Raw genomic sequence first — 24,611 nt, 5'->3', positions numbered from 1 at the left:
CACTGCACCCCCCCTCCTTCCCAGACCTGAATCCGCTGGACTATTTTGTTTGATCATACGTCGAGAACATCACCAACATGACCTCTCACAACACCAAAGCCAGCCTGATCGCTGCCATCCACCAAGTATTTGGTGAGCTCCCACCGGCGCTCATAGAAAAGTCATGCTCCCAGTTCCAGACTTGTATCAAGGTGGTGTTTGAGGCTGAAGGCGGCTACATTGAATAGATGTCAGCTCTACTGCATAATCAAGTTATCTGAATTGATCTTTTCAATAAAAGTTTTAAAATAAAGTTGTAATGTTGTTTTCTTTAGGGGGACAATTTTATCGTTCCACCCTGTACATACAAACACACACACACACACACACACACACACACACGCATATATATATGCCTTTACTGAATTAGTGTTTGTTACAAATGCAAACCCAACAGTATTTTATAAAAATTCTTAACATAAAACGATACTATTAAATTTCTTTAGTCTGCACATTCCATAAGCCATATTTCTGACAATGTGACAGACACGGTCTTCTGCGGGTCGTATGACGAAACTTATAATCTTTTCAGAGTATACATCATTAAACTCTTAATCTATCCATCATGTTAACATGGTTTTCAGACTTTGATTTATGTTGATTCTTATATATATATATATATATATATGTATGTATAATTATCCACTGACACGTGTTTCGTCGTCTATGAAACACATGTCAGTGGATAATTATATTTTAAAAACAATATGTATGCTGCTCCCCATGTGGGGGTACCAAGTTGGTTAAAGGGAAAATTATTACCAACTCGCATTTAGGTATAAATGCAGTTTCGTAAATAATGCAATTCATTCAAAACGTATCACAAAAACAAAAACAAATAACATCTATATATATATATATATATATATATATATATATATATATATATACACGAGATAATGATCATTATCTTCATCGCCACTATCAGCATCATTATCATAATCGTCATTATCATTATCACTACTATTGCCATCGTCATCATTATCATCATCATTATTATTGTAATCATCAATATCAATATTATAATCACATCATCATCATTGTCATTATTGTTTTCGTCATCATCATCATCATCGTTATCTTCATCATCAGCATCATTGTCATCATCGTCATTATCATTATCATTATTGTCATCATTGTCATCATCAATATTATTATCACATCATCATCATCAGTATTTATTCACTAGGAGTTCTCATATGAGTCATCATCAGTGATTACTCATTGGCAAGGTGTCCCAGGAGTCTGAGTGACAATAAGTCCCCTAAGATTTTTAATACTCTCTGCTTCTTTTGATAAATACTGCAAATTATTTTGAGTTATCATGACAGCCGTTTAACAGTGATTTCACATTAATAACAACCATTGGCTTGATCTAAAATTTGATTGGCACTAAACCTTCGCAAGGATTCAGAGTTCTCCACACCTTTCTGCATCCTTAGTCTTTCCATCTTCCTTGATACTTTGTAACCATTTTGCTTTTTTGATAACAAAGTATCAGCCGAGGCTAGTAAGAACACGTGTGTGTGTGTGTGTGTGTGTGCATGTGTGTGTGCGTGTGTATGTGTGTGCATTTGTGTGCATATGTGTGTGCACATGTGAGTGCAAATGCATATGCACATGAAAGTGTGTATGTATGTGCAGTGTGCATATGTATGAATGTGTGTATAGAACTCAAACCTCTAAAAATTTCCCAAAATCTGACCCAGAAAAAAATGCACATATACACGCATACACACACACACACACACACACACACACACACACACACACACACACACACCTGCACACAAATATGCACATGTATGCATGTGTGTGTGCAGGTGTGTGTGCTTGCATGTGCAGATGTGTGTGTGTATGTGTGCATGTGCATTTTTTTCTGGGTCAGATTTTGGGAAATTTTCAGAGGTTTGAGTTCCATTAGACTTGTGTAATATAATTTCTATATTTTTTGTGCTATTTTCATTTCAATTTACTTGCGATTGGTTGCTGTTCATTAGTTAAGTAGGTTGGTTTCTCCACTCAAGGATTATCCTACATATTTCAGCTGTTTTCACCATTGCTCTGCATTTATGGTATCAATCCTACCTTCGATTCCAATTTCTTCTGGTCTTTTTCTCTGCATTTTTTGAAACCTTAGTGCTTTTACAATTTATGACTACAGGTATTTTTTTTTTTTTACAAAGAAGCCACCACTTATCAAGGCCTGAAGGTCACTCAAGGATAAGGGTTAATAAGTGTAAATGGTCAAGGGGAACATGTAGTAATTGTTAGTAGTGAAATTTTGGTAAATTGGATTACATAAGGGTTGGCTCATCAAGAATTTGTTCACGTGGGACTTGAAGACAACCATATTGTAGTCAGTTGCAAAGCAGGAAAATGGAACAAAGGTCCACAGGTGTGCAGTTCTAAGAAAGAAACTTTGTTCATGGAATCTATGTTTAGGCTTAGGCACAGATAAAGAGTGGGGGAAATTATTGATAGTGGTTTCAGCCAGACGAGTGTTTTATGTGAAAGTCAGTCCAGGGGGGACCATAGATTGGCACTCATATTAGGAAAATAATGATGAAGCAGAGACAGACTCTCAACAACTCTTTTGTGAGAAAGAAGTTGCAGAGAGGAGAAAAGGGCATCCTCCACAGATGTGGCATTGTGGCAGCAGTACTCCATCCTTGGCTCTTATACAGGTAGAGAATTGCATCAGCAGTGAGATATCTATTGGAGCGATAGAATGATCCCACCATGTTTCCAGCAGCCTTGGCAACAGATTTAATGTACGTGTTCCATCTCAGATCAGAAATGAAGGTCAGACCTAGAAGCTTGTCAAAACATGGAACCTCCTCAAGACAAGAGCCATTCATTTCGATTGATGCCAGACGGGGATTAGAGCATTGATGATGGAAAGATATGAGCTTGGTTTTAGATGCATTAAAATTAACCAGCCACCTCTTTCCCCATTGCACCACGTGATCAAGATCAGAGGAGAGAGAATCAGAGAGAATTTGGTCGTTTATGAAGTGTTGCCATAGATGGTAGTGCCATCAGCATAAATGTCTACAAATGATCTTAAGATGTTATTTGGAAGATCATTGATGTAGATCAGGAAGAGAGTTGGGCCCAGGATGGACCCCTGAGGGACTACAGCATTAATACTGTTAGCTTCTGATTTTTGCCCATCAACCAGTACTCTTATGAACCTATCAGAGAGAAATGATTTAATAATTGAAAACACATTTCCAGCTATACTGTAGCTAGAGATTTTATGGAGCAGACCTTTAAGCCATACCCTATCAATTGCCCTAGAAAGGAAGCCTTCGTCAAGAGATTCGCTAATTTTATGAGATATAATTGTCAGCATATCTGTTGTAGATCTAGCAGAATGGAAACCATATTGCATGTCACCGAGGAAGTTATTTTTGCTGAGGTGGCTGACTACTATCTGTTTATACAGATTCCAGCAACTTACCCATGACGCACAGGAAACTTATTGGTCTGTATCGAGAGGGAGATGATCACCTGAATTTTTAAATACAGAACATACTGATGAGGTTTTCCAGGGTGTTGGGAAACAATTCTCCTTAAGACAACACTTAAACAGCATTGTAAGTAATGGTTGAAGCTTTTTTAGCACTATAATAGGAATACTGTCAATGCTAGTTGCATTACTGGAATCAAGGTTTTTGATTAGTTTGGCAACATCACGTACAGATATTTGCATGTCGCATAGAGTGCTTTCAGCCACAGGAGAAATACGAGGATTGGTGGTCCTGACCGCATAGGGTAGAATTCGCTGCAAAGTTTTTGGCAAAGAGTTTGGCTTTGTCAGATGCTGACGAGATTACTTCAGGCCAATTAATGGTGGTTGGAATAGAGCACACATTTCTATTCAGAACCCTGTTTATTATTTGCCAAAATTGGTGGGAACCAAGCCGCTGCTCAGGTACTTTGGACTTGACAGACTGAGCATACAACTCTCTTGCATTCTTTATTACTCTTTTACAGTGGTTGCTGGCAGTCTGGAAGACAGCTTTAGTCTCAGTACATCTATTACGTTGAAAGCAATAGAAAAAGTGATTTCTGTGCACAATGGCAGCAGGATATTCTGGAGAGAACGACAGCTGGTGGTTAGGTTTTTGATGGAATGTTTTCAGAGGGTATGAAGCAGTCTATACCTACAATGAACCATTCCATCAGATCTGATACTATGGAAGACATGTCCTTTTTAACATGGAATGTAGAAGTAGATCTGATATAAATGTACGAAAGCTATCCCAATCAGTCATAGAGTATCGATATACTGTATGATGGAGAGGTACGTCTGAGGACTTATTACATTTTGTTTTTATCTTAACTGAGACAACTGAGTGGTCTAAAGATCTCAGTGGAGACAGAATGGAAGATGAACATTGCTCAGGGTAAGTTGTGAGAAAAAGGTCTAAGAGACTTGCATACTGACCATCAGTGTCGGGCACACGAGCAGGTTTGTGAACAATCTGAGTGATGTCATAAGCAATGGGGAAATTGTGACAGAACCTCACCTCATCATCTGTCTTATTTGAATGGGTTAACCATTCCACATTGTGAATATTGAAATTACCAGAGGCTTGAATATTAATATTGAAAAATGAGCAACATGATGTGGTTAATTTTCTCAGATATGCTCTTAAAGATAGTAACTCCACTGTTATGGGGGTGATAGAGGGCAAATATAAATGCAATGGTGTGAGCAAGTGCAATCCTAAAGCACATATAGGGCAATTTAGAGTCTCCTCTGGAGATATCCTTACCACACGGGAAGTCATCTCTAATGTAGGTACATATTCCATGCCCATGTAAACCTTGGGGGTCAGATTTGGATGTTAAATTAGAGTATCTTTTAATTACAAACTCATCTAATGTCCAATGCCAATTTCGCTTAGGAAGAATAGGTTTGCTTTGGTTTCTTGAAATTGGATTTCAACCTCTGGAAGGTTGGAACATAGACCCCTGATTCTGAAAAAGGAGACATGGTAGTTCGGGTCTACATTGGAAGTTGGAGTTCTGGGTTTAATCATGTATTTTTTCTGGAAACTTTTCATGATGGAGTTTTAGGATTTGTGTAATAGATCGACAGACTTGGTTAGAGCAGGACAGAGAGGGGAAAGCAAGGAAGAAAAAGAAGAGAAGAAATATTTTTTGTAAACCATGATAAAGTAAAGCCGTAACAATTACCTACTAATATGGCATTGAGAAGCGGACAAGTTTCATATATCTGCTTAGATTTTTGGTCTCCTTGATTTTCATCCTATGAACTGCTGGGATGACGAAATTTACGACTTGGCAGATATTTTTTCTTCTTGTTTACTGGTGTCACATCTGCTTGGATGAGTTTGTCTGTTTGTATGTTTATGCCCCAGAAGATTGTGGATTTTCATTTTCCAATATTTTGGTTTGCGTCTGTACCATTTGTCTACATGTTCAAGGTGTAGACATTTGCACAGTTCTTTGTGAACTGACTTTCCAGTACAGTTGTTTTTGTATTATTTTTAGTTACTTTGCTGCATTCACTTATTATGCTGTTTACCGTTTGTCTTCTTGTCCACAGAGTCTACATTTACTGTTCTCGTGTGTTTTGTCTACTTTAATTTTGATATAGTTCATTTGTATTGTGTTCTTCTGTGCGGCTGTCAGTAGCAATTTCCATTCTCTCTATAAGTGTCCTTTTCATGTCCATGTATTTTCAGGAATACAAAAAGCACTCAAACAAAAGTATTTTACATTGTTTTTTAATATAATAATTTCTGTACATACAGTTGGATTTCCTACCAAAGCTCCACTGCCGGACCAAAGTACAAAATGTAATGGAAATCAAATTTACTTTCCATCATTTTCACCATATTTACCAAAATCGGATTTGTTTTTCACATTTCTTTCTCAAAAATAAAATTGCGAGTCTGTCTCTGTTCTATCATTATTTTCATGCCACATGCTCATGTTATAAAGTCGTTACATGTTAACATTCGGGCACCACACGTTGTATGCAGACAGTCGCAAGTAAACAAAGACAAGGAAAGAATACAACTCATTTTTTTATCAATTGAAACGACAGACATTTATTTACAGGTACTTTCTATAATAACGCCTTGTCTCTTATTCAAAAGTTTTCTTGTACTCCAATGTACTTAACAAGACTGTGCCTTGTTGAACACTTTGTACTCTGTCTTTGTATGGCAATGTTTAGGACACGTCTTTCCATGTCGCTCGGATGCAACGTGTGTAACACGTTTATTTTTGCTCTCTCGTGTCTTGAACATGTCTTGAATCCTCTACATATCAAGCACATCTTGAATACCCTCTTCTCTGAACATGCGCATCTTTTTTTATCTCTATTGTTCCAGCACAGCCAGCTAAATCATTTGCATACGGATGCTGCTGTTAACATACGTGCATCCGCGCTCTGTTACACTCGACTGAGCTTCAATCTATGTTCCCCTCCCTCCAAAATATTTGCAACAAGTACTCGCTTCTACAACTGCCAACAATTTCCCTTATTTTATATCTCTGCCTAAAACTAAATGTAAATTCCATAAACAAAGTTTCTTTCTAAGAACCACCGTCTGCGGAACACAATACCGTTTGGCTGCTTCCCAACTGACTATAACATGGTAGTTTTCAAGTTCAATGTAAACAATTCTTGTTGAGCTGGCCTTTTAAATAATCAAACCCTAGCCAAGATCTCACCGTCCACCTAACACTAATTTAACTCTTATTCTCGAGTGGCCTTTGAGCCTTGATAAGTGGTTACTCCCTAGTAAAAAAAACAAAACAAAATATGCTTAACTTGATAAAGATAGAGATATGTACATTCTTGTTTTATTTCTATTCTTCTGTTGTAATCCATTTTTCACTAAAGTCTTCTTTTTCTTGTTTTTGTTGTATTCTAAAAATCTTTGTGCTGATAACATCTGTTGTGGATGACGTTTCTCAGAAAGATTAGATAAATCCCCCGTGAATCAGTTTGTATTCAAACACCTGCCTTCCTTCCTGTTCAAGTCTGGTGTCAAAAATAATAAGGTGGAAAAAGATGACGTTGTTCCACATTTTTTTTTTTTTTTTTTTTAATGAGTCACCATATAGCAGTAGTGGCGGTTGCAGGCGACAGTTGGAGGTTTACAAGTTTGGGTACTGATTGCTGCAAGCATTCAGCTTTTCTTCTGGCTTGCACAATCCGAGGCCATCCTCTCAGACGAGCTGAGCACGTGATAGATGTTATTAAAAAAAAAGAAAGAAGGTTAACACACACGACTTACTTCAGGGTTGTTAGATTGGCCTTTTTAAAGCCAAATTTCGTTAATTTGGCCTTTTTTTTTTAAGTATTAGGTTGGTGCAAAAAATAATGTCGTTTTTTTTAACGTATATATATCTGATAACAAAACGACATTATTTTTTCACCAACCTAATACTTAAAAAAAAAGGCCAAATTAACGAAATAGTTTGGCCTTCAAAAATTATGTTTGGCCTTCAAAAATTATGTTTGGCCTTCTGAAAATTTTAGTTTCAATTTTGTCTTTTTGTCTGATTATTTTACAAAAAAATATTTATTTGATAGTAATTATTAGAGAAAGCGTTATGATTAATTTATTAAGAAGTTTAGTCTTCAATTTTGTGTAGGACTTTTTAAATTTTGTCTTTTTCTTCACTATTTTATGAAATATATCTATTTGAAAATGTTACAATCAAATATTCTCGAAGCAGTTTGGACATCAAACGTTTTACTGCCTTTATTTTTTTGATTTTTAGGTACTTTTTCCCAATGATTTTACATAAAAAATATATTCGGTAATAAGTATTAAATAAAACATAATTAAAATAAAAAATGATCACACACTTTTAGAAGACACTTATTTTGAATAAAATTTAAATGAGAAATTTGAAAACTTTGAAGTGTCGGAAATAATGATATAATCATTTTATTTACTTTTTGTTGTTGTTGTAAGTCCAATATTTTGCTAAAAATAGCTTAATCAGGGTAGAACGTCCAGTCCGTGATTTTTTTTTTCTTTTCTTCATTTTGGTGTTAAGGAAGAGGTGATGCCTCGGAGTAGAAGAGAAAAGAAATATACGTGTTGTTCCGGTGATTCCACTTGCGTTTTGCTCTAGTTTCGAGCGGGAAATTTAAAGTAAAAGTTGGTCACCCACTTTTAGAAGATACTTAAGCTGTGGAGGGTAACAGCGCAGTATATGTGATATACAACCCTTCATTAAACAAAATGTCCAGGTTTCTTTCAACTAAGTCAGAGAAAGCCAGTATTTCGTATCAAAAGCTAAGCACATTGACTCTCCATTATTCATTCAAGGTCAAATATAAATTGATCGATTTGAACTACCATCTTATCAAATGTATGAGTTCAAATTATGTTATTAACTTGTACAAATATGACGTAAAAAACATTATTGTCAAAGGAGGTTGAATTTTTTTTGTTTCAAAGTAACAAATCATTGGGTATAAATTATAAATTACACCTATAAAGCGTAATTATTTCAAAGTAAATTCCTAATTAAATATTCGATCCTAACTTTTCCAAAGACATTGTCTCATTTTGATTTCAGTTTCCATATATCTTAAATCTTCTGATAAAATTTAATTTAAACGGTGTGTTCATAAAATGTCGGTTTATTTGATTTGTTACAAAAATTGACAATAACAACGAGGCCAAAGCGATTTGTCCGATTGAAGGGTGGGAGAAGGTCGATAATCATATCACATTTGGTTTTACAATGTTATAAAAGCTTACACTAAACTAAATAATCACATGAATATCACTTTATGGGCCTAATCCTACTTCAAATATGTTGTTTTATCATTAATTTTATGCAAAAAAAAAAAAAAAAATGGCATCTAAGCTGGAGTGGGACAAATTACAAACAACCAAAAAGAAAGAACCAAATAAAATGAGATAAGGGATACGTTAGTAAAGCCCTTTAAACTCATTCTAAGTGTAACCTGCTCATTATTTTCAGGATTGTAAAACCTGCAAACTAGCAAAGCAATCTCGAAGTGGGAGTGGGGTCTAGTGGTAGATAAAAGAAAAATAGGGATAGAGAATGAGTAACTAAAGTTGTTTTGTTTTAATAAAGTACTTTATACCTATATATTTTCCAGTTTCGATACTTAAGTGTTACGACTAGCCTTAACTCATTATTCAACTCGACATGTGTGTAGTTCTGTTAGACAAAGCCTAAAACAAAAATATAGAGTTTTCCCTTTCATTGAATGTGAAAAAAATCTGTCATAACAGTTTGGGATATAAACAAGCTCCTTACATTAGACTTTAATCATAACGCACTCAGTTGTACCTAAATTACGATTTAAATGAATCCATATATTTTTGTAAACGTACAAAATGTATTTAAAGGTGGTGTATATTACAAGCATATATTATTCTAACTATTTTTTTTTTTTTTCAAATATTTTCCTTGCAATTTATTGAAAATCCTGAGACAGCTAAAGATTTATTTTTCTTTAAAAACAAAGTCGATTTGTGTTAATTTGCTTTTAGGTTATTGTAATGCCATTTGAATTTTTTTCGTAAACAATTGGAAAATAGTCGACGATCGATATGCAAAATACAAAATTGGTGTAGGAACAGAGTAGTTAACAACGCCCTTTCCCATGTTAAGAATGAGTTTCTAAATGATAGTACTATTCAGAAAACCATTCTTAACATGGGAAGGGAGGCTTTTAAAAAACTATTCTGTGCCTCCTCTTTATAAAAGAATGTTCATATTTTTTATTCTAAGTATAAAGATTTGGTCAGCCATTAGATCGATTTCAAAAACCAAAATACATATAATAATTATAGTAAAACTACTACTACTACTACTACTACTACTACTACTAACAATAACAACAACAATAATAATAATAATAATAATATTAATAATGGCAAATTGGTAGATTAACACATTAAACTAAATACCCATTCTCTGCAAAAAAACTAGATTCTAATTTATAAGTGACTAGCGAGGGGTACCCGACGTTGCCCGGGTGTTTGGAGGTGTGTGTGGAAACTCCAGGGGTGGGGTGGTTAAAAAAAAAAGAAGTAAGTATGAGGATCGAACCCGAACCCTTGAGGCAAAGTTGTAAATTAAAGTGTGAAAAAAAAAAAGAAAAGTGTGACGTTAACCATTGCCCCACCGCGAGATGCTAATGGAAGCACGTTTGAATTTATTTAATTACTTGGATTTGGCAGGTGCCCGTTCTAATGAGTTAATGAGGTCAAGTTTGACTGCGGGATTTTTATTTTCCCAAGAATTTATAGGAAAAAGACTAACCCACATGCGGCGAGCGACAAATGTTGAATATTTATCTTCCCGAAATCGATAAATAGACAGGCGAGCTTCGTTGTTAACTGTGAGATATTACGATTTATATGTGATATAAAAAGTTTTAAAAAGTTGTGAACCGACTGACCGCTTCTCTGAAAAAAGTCTTGTTGCGGACCAGGATATAAATACCCTAACTCGCTACAAGAAAAAATAATGAAACGAATTGAATGAAGGAAACAAAGAACTCAAATGCTGAAATAAAATAAACATGTCATTAATTTTCTGTTGAGAAATGAAAGTCTTGGGTGTACACGTGTTCATTCGGCCGTTGACGACTACGCACGTGGAAGGAAAGGGTAATGCAATAGAGAAACGCGAAGTGGCAAGCCGGCCTGTAGAAAGAGAGGGTTAAGCTCAGTAGAGAGTCGCTCACATGTCTGTGTTGATGGACCAAAACCGAAGGGAAGATAGAGTGAGAATGTCAATCCAGGTTATGGAGATAGAAAGCGTATAAAGTGTACATACTGTCTGTTGGCTTTTTGTCCCACATATAGTAGTAAGTGGTGTGAGGTACGCGCGTGAGCGCGCGCATGCCGAAAAGGCACGCTGTCAGTCTGTAGACCGTCCAGCTAGGAAGCTGGTCTGAAAAAGGAAGAAGCCGCTGATTGCTCTTTCTTTTATAGGTGTTTCCGGTGGTTTTTTGCGCATGTGTGGATTTCCTTTGAAAAGGAAGTGACGTCGTCCATCTGTGCTTACATGTGCGTATGTTAGCGTGTGTGTATATACATGTGACTGTGAGTGTATGTACGCGAACGTGAATATAGTACGTGTGTGGACGTGGGCGCGTATGTCTGTGTGCGCGTATGTATATGACAAGTAATATAGCTTGAAATGTGAACGCATGTTTTTGTGTGAGACTAGAAAAGTCTCACGCAGCCTTTTGTAGACATACAGAAAAAGCGAACACACACATACATACATACATTTTCGCTTTTGTATTTATAGATTACATGTAAACTCTTTGAAAACATTTGCGGAAAGTAAAAAAAAAAAACTATGAGGATTTTGCAGTATATATAAAAAAATGAAAAAGTGGTAAATAAATAAATATATAACAAATAAATGTTATCAAAGGCGAAATAAGTTATTCTTCTACCTACCTGAATAAGTTTTTTGCGTTTTAACATATTTTAAAACTTTTATTTGGTCCAAAAAACAAGTAGTGCCGAATTGCTAAGTTAAACTGATAACAACATGGCCGCCAAGAACATGCCATCTTTGGAGTGTCAGCAATGTCTTCAAACTCGAAAAATAAGCAAAATACTGATAGAAATCCGCCCAATTAGTCTCACCGTGACATTAATTGGGTGAATTTCTACCAGTATTTTGTTTTATTTTCATGATTTAAGCGATTATCGAGACTTTCCAGTTGAATGTCTGATGTCGGCCATCTTGTTGTTCTAACTTACCAATTCGGCACTACTTGTGTTTCTAATTAAATAGACGCTTTAAAATATGTAAACTACACAAGCCTTATCCAGGTAGGTAGCAGAGTAACTTATCTTGCCTTTGTTAATATTTACTTGTCGGTTTTATATATATTTTTTTGTTACTATTTTGTTTTGTTGTATATACTGCAAAATTCCCCAAAATTATTTTAGAATTTCGAGTGAGAGATCGGTTTCATATATAAATTTAACATCAAATGATCATCATTCCAATCGATTCAAACGTTTTAGGGATGTTTACTAATTTTTTTACTACTAACCCTAAGTCCGTCTGACAAAGTAGTAAAACCATGCGTAACCACTTAAATATGGTCAACATCTTCCAAAATACACAATATTTAACTCCCACAGAAAAAAATTTGGTTAACTGCTCTAAAACGCTAGAATATCTCGGAAATAGGAGCTCATTTTACATTAAATTTATGTGTGAAACTGATCTCCCACTCGAAATTCTCCAAGAAATAGTTTTATATTTGATTTACTTATAATTGATCAGCATTTCTTTCATGACAAAACTGTTTTTATTTTATTTTAAAATATTTTTCCGGTATTTTTTGTAAATATTACATTCTTATGAAATACTACATTCAATACTACATTGTAAATACTACATTCTTTTGTAATATTACATTCTTATAAAAATACTACATTATGAAATACTATCTTATGAAATACTACATTCAATACTACATGGTAAATACTACATTCTTTTGTAATACTACATTCTTATGAAAATACTACATTATGAAATACTATCTTATGAAATACTGCATTCAATACTACATGGTAAATACTACATTCTTATGAAATTATTGGCACTTTTTTTTGCGCTTGTTTTCTCATGATTTTTTTTTTTTCTCACCAATTTGCAATTCTAAGTTTATAATTAGGTATTATCACATCTCTGCACTCCATGTTAACTCACTAAAAAGGAAAAATGTGATTCCCAAATTTTTTAAGCAATTACATGTAAACAACCTGAAAAACTTGGTGGTAAAAATACAAAAATACAACAAAACATCAGTTTTGTATATGAATATAACATAAAATGATCCCGCTTTTTTTTTTTTAATTTTCTTCCTTTGAAGATTGTAATGCTGGGTATGGGGCAGCCAAACCAGCTGCCAGCATTGCCCCGCTTTTTATTGAAATCAACCGAGAGCTCTTTTTAGTATCCTCGCTGTTTCCTTAATTGCAATGGACACTGTTTCAAAGACATGTAACCAATTTTATATCTTTTAAATCTCTATCATGTTCCTGATCAAATTTTAGCCTTTTTTTATTTTTAACTTGGAAGGTCACCACTTATCAAGGCCCGCAGGCCATTCAAGGATAAAGATTAGTTGTTAAGTAGATGGTGAAACAACATGATCAGTCATGGTGGAACGTGGATAGAGCGAGATTATCTAAGTGCACGACTCAATAGGAATTTATTCACATTAGACTTGAACACAACCATGTTTTAGTCAACCAGGAAGAAGACATATGGTATTGCGTTCCATAAACGGACAGTTCTAGGAAAGAAACTCTGCTCATGGAATTTTCTTTTAGTTTTGGGCACAGATAGGGAAAAGTTGTTGGCGGTTGTTTCAGCTAGTTGAGTATTTGTTGTGATCGCTTTATGAGGAGGGACCATAAATTGGAGCTCAGACGAGCACCTACCTTAATAAAGTAGAGATAGACTTGCAACGTCTCTTCTGTGAGAAAAAGGAAGTAGAAGGGCGAGAAGGTTATTACCAACTAAATTTCAAAGACAGTTCTGTACCCTATCGGGACAGGAAAGGGTGCTCTTAGGAGTTTCACTCCAGATGTGGCAACAGTACTCCATCTTAAAACATATTTGACTCTTGCAAAGGTAGAAGATTGCGTCTGGAGTGAAATGCTTTCCAGAGTGATAGAATGATGCAACCATTTTTACAGTGATTTTGGCAACAATCTGATGTAGATCTTCCATTTCAGGTCGGGGTAAAGGTCAGGCCTAGAATTTCGCCTAAGCTGGGGACTTTATTAAGACGCGAGCTATTCATTTCAATTGAGGCAAAGTGGATGTATGAGCATTGGTGGTAAAAAGATACAAGTTTGGTTTTGGATGTATTAAAGGTAACTAGACTAGCGAGGAAAGTTATTGCTGGTTGTTTCAGCTAGGCGAGTATTTGTTGTGAACGTTTTACAGGAAGGGATCATAGATTGGAGCTCAGTCGAGCACTTACCATAAAAGTATCAATCGAGCAGAAATAGACTCGCAATATCTCTTCTGTGAGGAAGAGGAAGTAGGATAGCGAAAAGGTCATCACCCACTAAATTTCGAAGATGGGACTGCATCTTGTCATGGCAGCAAAGAGTACTCTTAGTAGCTCTTACACAAATGTGGCAGCAGTACTCCATCTTATGACATATTTGACTCTTGTAAAGGTTGAGGATTATGTCAGGAGTGAGATTTTTTTTTTTACATGGTAGTCACCACTTATCAAGGCCCGGAAGCCACTCGGGGGATAAGGGCTATTGCGTGTACAGTAATCAATGGGATAATATCGTAGTACTCATTAGTAATGGAGATTTGATAAAGTGCCTCACTTAAGAGGGCGGTTTATCAGAAATTTGTTTATGTTGGACTTGAAGACATCCAAGTTGTAGTCAGGTGGGAAACAGGCAAACGGAACAGAGTTCCACAGGCGCGCACTTCTAAGAAAGAAGCTTTGTTCATGGAATCTACGTTTTGATTTAGGCACAGATAAAGAATGGGGAAAATTATTGACAGTAATTTCAGCTGAGAGATACTTTCTGGAGTGGTAGAATGCTATCTAGACTTCTACCTGGTTATGGCTGACGGAATAAGATCACTACAAAAAGATTTTTGGAAATGCAAAAAAGTCATATTCTCAGTCCATCAAGTCCAAAGTAGAAGAATGGAAGTTTCGTTTCGATTGATTTTGGCAATGGATCTGATCTAGGTCTACCATTTAAGTTCAGTCCCAGAGTTTTGTCAAAACCTAGTGCTTCGTTGAAGCGAGAGTCGTTCATTTCAATTAGAGCAACTCCGACAAAACTAAAGTGAACTGTTACATTTGCTTGGTTAAAGAAAATGCAATCGTAATTTCATAACTAGATAAAATTATGCTAAATACAACTTTTGTTGTCATGTTAGCATCCTAGGAATTACTTCCTCCCTCTTTTTTGGGACGAGCGGGTTAGTGTAGTATCTGTACTGTTATCATGAGGCCATCCTCTCAGGCATTACCTCCACTTTTTGAGAGGAGTCGTGTAGTATTTCATGACAAAGTGATTATTAGTAGGAATAGGACCCATCTCCTCCATCATTCTTGTGAAAAATTGTCTGCCATTCCAATTGTTATCTCTTAACAGTATAAAAAAAGAAAAGAATTGGTTTGGGTTGTCAGGCAGAAAGTAGCAATTGTAATTACTTTTCTCTGCAAGTGTTCTTTGTTAAACACAAAAACCAAATTAGTGAAGGCCGCCATTGGGGGTCTCTTTTCTGCAGAAAGACTGAATATAGGTTATCGGTACTTTATGAAGAATACGTTGATGGTAGTGATGTGACGATTCCACTATTTTTTTCCTCGATTCTGCTATAATTACCAATTCCTGATTCCGATAAAATTACCAATTCTGATTCTGATTCTTTATAAATTTTTAAATATTTAACTATGAAGTTGTTATTTTTCCCGATTACCATTAAAATGCATGTTAAATTTGCATATATTTTCTCAAATGTAAAAAACTTGCAGGAACAGGTGATCTATAGACTTTAGTTTCACTGGAAGCTTAAAATTAATTAATATTTATCATTTTATTATTACTACCAGCAACAGAAGATTTCTGTTTTAATAAAATCAAATAAAAGAAGATAATTAAAGGAATCGTTTTTGGCATCGGAAAATAAGCACAAATTTTTCCTGATTCTGATACCGATTCCTATTCCAATACCACTAAAAGTTCCAATTTTTCCAATTGCAGATTTGGATCAGTCGTCCTAACATTAGTTGACATTAAGGATATAAAATGATAAAGTATAGTCAAACATTTTCATTGTCATTTGGAAGAGGAGCGTGTGATTAACAAATCATCATCATCATCCTCAAGCAGTTCTTCATAGCTGAAGATGACTAGTCAGGGTTTCGGTGCTTTATCCTACAGTGTTATAGCGTTCCACGCTCCGTGTGGAAAGTTTCCCAATAAGCAGTGCATGAGTAGTTACCAGGATTGTGACTTTGGTAATATTTTGTTCAGACCTGGCCTTTATCTTTGCCTCTCTTTCTGTCTTTCCTTCGTGAAGGCTACTCTCGCCAGCAACTTTGGTCTGCTGTTAGCTCTTCTTTATCACATCCTTGTAGCAGAGTTTTTGCCCATTCTGGCCACATGTCCAGTTCATTGCAGTTGAGTGGTGGCGAGTACGGCTTCTATGCAGTCCATGTTGGCTTTGTTGAGTACTTCAACATTCTTCAACATTTGGTATGAGATCGTTTTATTTAATTTTCATTATTTTTCTTAGGTAGCGCTGCTGTGTTGCCTCCAGAATTTTGAACTGAACAGTGTTTTTGGATGTGCCATGTCAAACTCTATTAGGATTATTTATGTCAAACTCTGGAATATTTATATCAAACTCTGGAATATTTATATCAAACTCTGGAATATTTATATCAAACTCGGGATTATTTATGTCAAACTCAGTATTATTTATGTCAAACTCAGGATGATTTATGCCAAACTAAGGAATATTTATGTCAAACCCAGGATTATTTATGTCAAACTCAGGATTATTTATATCAAACTATTGACTATTTATTTCAAACTCGGGATTATTTATGTCAAACTTGGAATACTTTCACAAAAATCAAGACAACAAAATATAAAATGAGAACGTCATATTGTGTATTTTCTTATGTGTTACAATTGTTTCATAACTGTTTGGACAATTTTAAACATTATATCGTCCAAAAATATTCCAAAACAGCTACTCTTCAGACGGCAAAATACACTATTTATACATATATTAATATATTCATAATCTCTATTTTTAGAGGACAAGCAGTTGGACCTACCTACACAGCATCCTTATATTTTTTTTTAATTTTTTTTTTTTTCGATAACCTCCAAATTTAGTAATCACACGATTTTTGTATTTCTACTTTTTAAATATTTCAACTCATTACCTATTTTAATATTAATTTAATATTTTGTATGTTTTTTTATTCTAATAATTATTTTTCTTCCTCAATTAATTGATTTATTTCTAAATACTTATCCACTTTTTCAAATTCTAGCTTATACTTATATGCTCTATTATTTCTTCCACAATCTATGATAGTTTCATGCAAACTTTGTTTACATTCTACGATCTACTGATTAATTTATGCTTAATATTTTATTTCTTTGGTTAAAAGGTTAATTTAAATATTATTTAAAATTCATCTTCATCCCATACTGGTTATGCCAATAATTTAAATTTTAAATTTATCTTTTCAATTTTTATCATTACCCAAGTATTTTATTTCAATTTTTTTTATCTTCCCTCTTTCTTATCATCCGTAACATCTTTATGTTCAAAGGGAGACAACTCTATTTAATCAATTTTTACTAGTTTATCCATTTATTGAAATTCCTTAATATTTTAATATTTAGACTTTAGAATTTATTAATCGCCTTTGTTTAATTTTAAACTTATAATTTTAACATTATCTTCATTATAACAATCTCAATTCAATTTCTCATATAGTTTTCTAAATAATTGAGTCAATTAATTTTGACTTTAATTTCATAATTATATGAAAATTACAGGAATTTTAATAGCTTAAAATTTTGGTTAAAAAATGACTACTACTACTACTACTACTACTACTAATAATAATAATAATATATATATATATATATATATATATATATATATATATATATATATATATATATATATATTCGTGTGTGTGTTCTCAGTATTGGAGGAGAGTCCTGCATTTAAAAACTGCCCCTATTTTTAAATCTCTTAAACATCTACATGGTAACTGATGACCCCCCCCCCCCTTTCTATTTCATGATTTAAGCTTAGGACAAAACTTGTCTATAATAGTATGCATAAACAAATGTGCTCATTCATGCAAATCATTATGGTAATTGAACATTTCTTTTTATTTCTTCTGCAGGTCAATGTACCACACATGAGGCTTGATCGGAACAAAATAATGGAAAAGTTTAATGTAAGTTTCATGTCAACTTTTAATGTGGAATTTTCATGCGATGTAATTTCATGTGATACAATTTTATAACTTTGTTTTAAATGTTTCAATGTATTGTCAGTGGGATAAGTTGAAGTTATTTTAAGATTTCCTTAATCGACAGAGTTTCAAAAAATGTGTTCTTTTCATCAGAGGAAAGATATTAACAAATGAATATTATAGCAAAGCTATGAATTGGCTGGTACTCACATAAATTGAAACTGCATTATATGAAAATTAGTCATAAATGCAAAAAAAAAAAAAAAGTTAGTGTAAAGAGTTCATGAAATGGAGAACAGAAATAAAAAAAAAAAGGTAAATTAAAGTTAAAAATTAAAAATCCAAATGAAAGAATATGCAGTGGTTAGTTATTTCCAAAGGTGTGATCATCATAACAGTTTGTTTTCATTTCTCTTCCCTGCAACCTCTATCTCACAGGAGAGATATTGCGAGTTTGTCTCTGCTTTATCGTTATTTTCATGGAAAGTGTTCGACTGAGCTTCAATCTATGGCTTCCCCCCTCGCCAAACTTTCACAAGAAATACTCGTCTAGCTGAAAACACTGTCAATAATTCCCCCCACTCTTTATCTGTGCCTAAACCTAAACGTAGATTCCATGAACAAAGCTTCTTTCTTAGAACTGCATGCCTATGGAATTGTCTTTCCTGCTTTCCAGCTGACTACAATATGGTTGTCTTCAAGTCCAACGTAAACAAGTTCTTGATGAGCCATTCCACTTAAGTTAACAAATTTACCGAATTTTCATTACTAATGATTACTATATTGTCCAATTGACTAGTGTACACGCTTAGCCCTTATCCTCGAGTAGTCTCTGGGCCTTGATAAGTGGTTATGCCTATGTAAAAAAAAAAAAAAAAAAATTAAGTCGGATTTACAATGTTGACAGATAGATCCAATGAATTCTTATAAATCATAGTGGTATTCTTTTATACAATGCCTACTCCTTTCATATCAAAATGTTAAGAAGATATACCACTAACCAGGAGAAATACTAGATTATATTAACATATCAATTACTTTTTTTTATTTTTCAATTTTCTTTCAGTATGACTTTGATCTTGAGGAGAGAGTCCTGCGTGATTTCCAGTTGAGCATGCGGCTACGGAATAATCGCTTGACGAATGACACTGGGTGATGAGCTTTTTCTGCAGAAAACTTCACTTTCCAGAGATAAACAGAGAATCAAGAGCATCAGAAGAATCTCACATTAACTTTTTTTTTTTTTTTCAAGAATTGGTTCTCAGAATGCTTTCCTTCCATGCCCTTAATTAATTTTATTTTTTTTTTTACTTTTTGAATTTAATTTTCTTTTTGTTTAATTAAAGAGTTCTATTTTTTATTTTAAAAAGTTTTGAATTTTCTAATTAATTTTTCTTTACTTTTTTAATTTAATTTTTTTCAAACATTTTTTGGATTAAAAAAGTTGGAAATGGTTTTATATTTTCTGATTAGTTTTTAAACAATTTAATTTAAAAAATTTAATAAAAAAAGTTCGTTTTTTGTTTTATTCTAAATCTAAAAAGGTCCTAGTTTTATTTAATTAATCTTCCTTTACTTTTTTAATTTATTAGTTTTTGAAAAGTTTTGTTTAATTTTGAAAAGATTTTCATTTTAAATTTGAATAGGTTTAGCGATTTTAATTATTTTTTCCATTTTTAAAAAAAATTATATTTTTTAAAATTAAATTTTTTAAAATTATTTTTTCTCAATCTGCTTAAAATTGTTTTTTGTTATTTGTAAATGTGTATAAGTATTTGTATTTATTAAGTCGTGGAGTATCGTATGAACGAATTCAGCAGTTTGTTTTGTATGCACTATATAAAAGCTTTAATGTCTGTATGCCTGTTTTAATTAATGACGTCATCTTTTTGGGATGTCATACAATGTGTATAGATACAAACAAGCAGACATGATAACAAAAATCAGGCAAGTTTTACAGAGACTCCTATATATAATATATATATATGACAGGTTAATATATATATATATGTATGTATATATGTGCATATATATATATATATATATATATATATATATATATATACATACATGTATATATACATATAAATGTATATATTTGCATAATGTATATATATATATATATATATAAATATATATATATTTATATATATATATATATTAATATATATAAATAAATATATATTTATATATATATATAAATAAATATATATTTATATATATATATATAAATAAATATATATTTATATTTATATATATATATATATAAATATATATATATATATATAAATATATATATATATAAATATATATATATATATATATAAATATATATATATATATAAATATATATATATATAAATATATATATATATATGTATAAATATATATATATAAATAAATATATATATATTTATAAATGAATATATATATATTTATAAATAAATATATATATATTTATATATATATATATTTATATATATATATTTATATATATTTATATATATATATAGATGTTATTTATTAGTGGTGGGACGATTCCATTATTTTTCCTGATTCCGACACAATTACTGATTCCATACTAAATTCCAGATTCCGATACAATTACCGATTCTGATACTTTATAAATCTCTAAATATTTAACTATAAAATTGGTATTTTGTCCCAATTACTGTAAAAACATATCTTAAATGAGCATATATTTTCTCAAACGTAAAAAACACACTTGTGCAGGTGGGGGGGGGGAAATCTGTAGATTTTAGTTTTACTGGAAATTTACATCAATAAAACACTTATTATTTTATTATTACTACCAGAAATTAAATTTTTTCTTAAGCCAAAATCAAATTATAAGATAATTAAAGGAATCGTTTTGGTATCGGAAAATAGGCACAAATTTTTCTGATATCGATTCCGATACTCGAGAAAATTATGACTTTTTCGATTCTGATCCCGATTAATCGTCCCAACACTAATATATATATATATATATATATATATATATATATATATATATATATATATATATATATTTCAGAATAACTTTTAATTGTGATTTTCCATGTCTCACTGACTTTAAACAATTATAATTATTTGCTAATATTTTCTCCTCTGAAGAGATGATAGACATCGAAATCCTATAGGATAAGGAGTTAGAATATTTCAAACGTATTCTTTGTCTTACAACGAATAATAAAAATCTTTTGATTTGAAATTTAACCATTTCATGTCATAAATTTTAAAATTTATTGAATGACTTAAATATTATATATATATATAAATCTCTGTAAACTCAGAAGATAAAGCAAAGCTATATAAGAACTTTATTGCATTATCAAGTCAATAAGTGCTACAAAAAGTGGAATAAGGGAGAAACCATTTCAAATCTAAATGCTTCTCATCAGAAGAGGAGAAAAAATGACATTATACAAATGTAAAGGTACAAAGACAATGACTTTAAAAACATTTAGATTAGAAATGGAAAAATTATATATATATATATATATATATATATATATATATATATATATATATATAATTAGTGATGGGATATTTTCAATATTTTTCCCAATTTTTTTTTACAGTTACAGATTTCGATTCCAGTTCTTTTAAAAATTTTTTCTTATTATTTATACGATGACTGTAAAAAAAAACATGTAATATATGCATATATTTTTTGCAAACCTAAAAATACAGTTTTAGGCTTATCTATAGATTTTAATTTTATTGAAATGGTTATCATGTTTTATTAGGACAAGTAAAGAAAAAAAAAAATAATAAAATAAATAAATAAAAAGTTAAAAATAAAAAAACATATATATATATATATATATATATATATATATATATATATATATATATATATATATATATATACTAACAAAGATACTTGCGCTTCGCTATCCAAGCAAAGTCCCGACGTTAACCTTTGATCTTGACCTTGAAAAATAGTGTGCACCATCCCTAGGTTGGAGACCATCATCATGTCAAGTTTGGTCATGATCGGTTCATTGGTGTGGGCTGTAGGAGATTATATATACATAGGCTATGACTTTGACCTTAACCTTGAAAAATGGTGAGCACCATCTTTAGGTGGGGGACCATCATCATGTCAGGTTTGGTCATGATTGGTCCACTAGAGTGTGCTGTAGAAGTGTTGGACACACACACACACACACACACACACACACACACACAAGTACGCCACTACTTTATATATATATATCTATATATAATTTCAGGTTAATATTTTTCAGAGCTGAAGCAACCAATGAAGTTTTAATAAGATTCACACAAGAGTGCTCAATAGCGACATGACATAGAGCAAGATATACTTTTTATTTGTTTTACATAAGCATTTATATGTCACTACACATTCATAAGCATGTTTCGGTCAGCCAGTTACAAGTAAGTAGATAACTCTTCAGGTGATACTGCTTATACAAAAATAGAGTCCATATACTTTTGTATAAGTAATATCGCCTGAAGATTTCTCTACTTACTTGTAACTGGCTGACCAAAACGTGCTTATGAATGTGTAGCAACATATATAAATGCTTATGTAAAACAAATAAAAGTGTGTATATATATATATATATATATATATATATATATATATATATAATAAAAATACATATATGCGTGTGTATATGTATGCTCTGAATATAATTGAGTATAAAACAAATGTAGTATATTGTACTATTTATATTATATTGTTGTCTATCCTACTATAACTGGAAAATTATACCATTGGAATATTTACAAGAAAACTATAAAAGTGTATATATATATATATATATAATTATTTCCACAGCTGAACCAACATCGTAGTCCACAAAAGCCAAACCGGAAGTCCAAGACTCGAGTTTCGCCCTCATTTGGGCTCATCAGTTAGACACATCCGGACACGGGATTTGAAACCCGAGCCTCTTGCATGCTAGGCGAGCACTTCAAATCCCGAGCCCGGATGTGTCTCACTGATGACCCCAAATGAGGGCGAAACTCGAGTATTGGACTTCCGGTTTGTTGGCTTTCTTGGCTCTTGTGGACTGCGACGCGACGTTGGTTCATCTGATGAAATAATTATATATTCTCTCACACTTTCTGAACATTTTTATATATATATATATATATATATATATATATATATATATATATATATATACACTATGCACAATACTGCAATAAATTATCTGTGCCAAAACCAAAACGTAGATTCCATGAACAAAGCTTCTTTCTTAGAAGTGCACGCCTGTGGAACTCTGTTCCGTCTGCCTGTTTCCCACCTGACTACAACCTGGATGTCTTCAAGTCCAACATAAACAAATTCCTGATGAACCGCCCCCTTGAGTAGACACTTTATCAAATCTCAACAATAACGTACTGTCCAAATAATAACCCTTATCCCTGAGTGGCTTCCGGGCTTTGATAAATGGTGACCACCTCGTAAAAAAATAAATAAATAAAAAAATAAAACTACAACATTCTTTCACACTATGATATTTACTTTGAAGATTTTAGATGCAACTTTTTTATAACCTTCATCACAAAACAGTTACAGACAATTACTTATATTCATTTACGTATGACATTCCGTTTTTACTTGTTACACATCATTCATATGTTAGGATACATTGCAGCGAATTTATTGAACCTAAATTGTTGGCAATTTTTATCAACTAGTTTTGGCTGTCTTTTTTCTTTTTTTTTTTTTTTTTTTTGGCAATGACAGGGCTGATTAATCTCTTGTGCAAATTTATGTAAATATTAATTTATTTCGCCGATTTTTGCAGATTAGGATATGTTTTTTGTTTCTCAATTTTTGAGATGAGGATCAATAATTCGTATTATTTGGATTATATTTGGACTACTGTTCTCATCTTGGGTGTTATTCTCACAAGGCTCTGTTTGAGGTAACCTCTTACCTTCTTCAAGTGTATCACGTCGAACTCGGAAATCATTCTGCTTTCTTAGAACTGCATGCCTGTGGAACTCTGTTCCGTCTGCCTGCTTCCCACCGGACTACTACAACTTGGATGTCTTCAAGTCCAACGTTAACAAATTCCTAATGAACCGCCCCCTTAAGTAAACACTTCATCAAATCTCCACACTAACGTAATGTACTTGCAATAACCTTTATCCCTGAGTGGCTTCCGGGCCTTGATAAGACATAGCTGAGGGAGTGAGAGCACGATGTTCCTGTTGATTAAATAAACGGTTACGTTCGAAATTCCGTGCAGATTCCCAAGTTTAACAGAAAGATTTCTGAGTTTTCTAAGATACACCTGAAGAAGGTTGGAGGGTTACATTGACCAAGACGTTGTGAAAATAACATTCAAGATGGGAACAGTAGTCTAAAGAACCCAAATAATACGAATAAGTATTGGTTTGCAAGAAACAAATAATAAAATGAGCAGGTTTTAATAAAAACGACTAAAATTGAAATATATTAAATATATTAAACATAATAATAGAATATTAAATGCATTTTTATTTCATTTTAAATTAATGTTGGTTGGTGTTATTATTT

General features: G+C 32.7%; 1 long non-coding RNA gene across 1 annotated transcript in view; it reads left to right on the top strand.

Moving 5' to 3' along the window:
- LOC145258145 (uncharacterized) overlaps window positions 1-19,537 on the top strand; it is an 81,483-nt gene extending 61,946 nt beyond the window's left edge. The window contains exons 3-4 of the long non-coding RNA XR_013864055.1: window positions 18,011-18,064; window positions 19,149-19,537. This is a non-coding gene — a long non-coding RNA (uncharacterized LOC145258145). The remainder of the gene's footprint in view (window positions 1-18,010; window positions 18,065-19,148) is intronic.
- Window positions 19,538-24,611: the final 5,074 nt, after the last annotated feature.

This window comes from Euprymna scolopes, chromosome 33 (genome assembly GCF_053919585.1).
Source record: "Euprymna scolopes isolate OS-2025 chromosome 33, ASM5391958v1, whole genome shotgun sequence".
NCBI classification, from domain to species: domain Eukaryota; kingdom Metazoa; phylum Mollusca; class Cephalopoda; order Sepiida; family Sepiolidae; genus Euprymna; species Euprymna scolopes.
This window is presented reverse-complemented; position numbering and strand designations above follow the sequence as displayed.